The sequence below is a fragment of the Amphimedon queenslandica genome, unplaced genomic scaffold (assembly GCF_000090795.2).
Source record: "Amphimedon queenslandica unplaced genomic scaffold, v1.1 AMPQUscaffold_1324_Cont26664, whole genome shotgun sequence".
Taxonomy (NCBI): domain Eukaryota; kingdom Metazoa; phylum Porifera; class Demospongiae; order Haplosclerida; family Niphatidae; genus Amphimedon; species Amphimedon queenslandica.
In genome coordinates, this window is record NW_003558331.1 from 1 (window position 1) to 1,145 (window position 1,145).

The 1,145-nt window shown below is 36.2% G+C and overlaps 1 long non-coding RNA gene across 1 annotated transcript; it reads left to right on the top strand.

Moving 5' to 3' along the window:
• Window positions 1-459: 459 nt before the first annotated feature.
• LOC109593485 (uncharacterized) lies at window positions 460-1,078 on the top strand. Its single transcript, XR_002190986.1, has 3 exons — window positions 460-803; window positions 844-933; window positions 999-1,078. It is a non-coding gene; the product is annotated as an uncharacterized LOC109593485 (long non-coding RNA).
• The last annotated feature ends 67 nt before the right edge of the window (window positions 1,079-1,145 follow it).

A 1,145-nucleotide genomic window follows, 5' to 3' on the forward strand; every position in this document is an offset into this window, starting at 1 on the left:
TTTGATTATTTTTAATTTTGAGTTTAAAAAGGAGGGGCAATTGCCCCCCTTGCCCCCCCCTGGCTACGCCCCTGAGCAGGGGAAGAAGAACTTGTAGCCATTGTTGTTGCAGTGTATTCTACACCCACCATATATCAATATTATATCAATTTAATATCTATGCACCCACGCACAAACATGAGCCCCACCCAAAGTAAATAAAATTACTGACACGCCTAGACAATGAATATTAATTTTAATAAAAATGGTGGCTATGCTGAAGGTAAAAATTATTCTCTTCTTTATAATATTATTTTTAGTCTTTTAGAAAAATCCATTGAATCTTCTTTCCATTAATAAGTTATTCAAAGACTTCAAGCTAGCCAATGACAGCAGCCACAAACACTGTACAGCAGCTACACCTGTAATTGCTGTAAAAGTTCAAGTCAGTGTTAACAGGCCCGTAGCCAGGGTGATTGGGGTGACATGTCACCCCCTTTTGAGTTAGTACCTTTGTTTGTTTGCTTAAATCAAACATGTATTTGTGGCATTTCATGTGCATCCAGTCCAACTTGTCACCCCCCATTTCATGTAACTCATACTTTGTCACCCCCATTTCATGTAACTAATATTTTGTCACCCCCCTTTTTGTAACCCTGGCTACGGGCCTGGTTAATTGCACGATTTGCATCAAGAGTAGATTATTAGTTAATTTTATTATATATTACAGTTTTGATTTGGTAAAGATCAGTTGGGTACAATATACAATGACGGGTTCTGTGATTTCAAAAAGTATTCATTACACAATCACTTAACGCTCAAGAGTAAGAAATATTGCATAATTTTTATTATTAATGATTCCAGGTCTGTTGGTAAGGTTTTGTGGTTTCTATGAGACCCATCGTGGTACGTAGATCTACTCAGTTAACAAAAGTGACAGGAGGTTTCTGTTCCGTGAATTTGAGTCTATTTTCTACCTTTTACTGATCACCACTTATTATTGTAATAATTATTATTAGATGGTCACAGTAAGAGTACAAATGGTTCATTATTGCCTGGCCAAGGATTGGATTGTACTGTACTGTACCTAGACTAGTGGTAAGATATAATCATTATTATTATTCCTAGGCTAGTATTTAAATGGACACATTTCAATAGACTAAGTG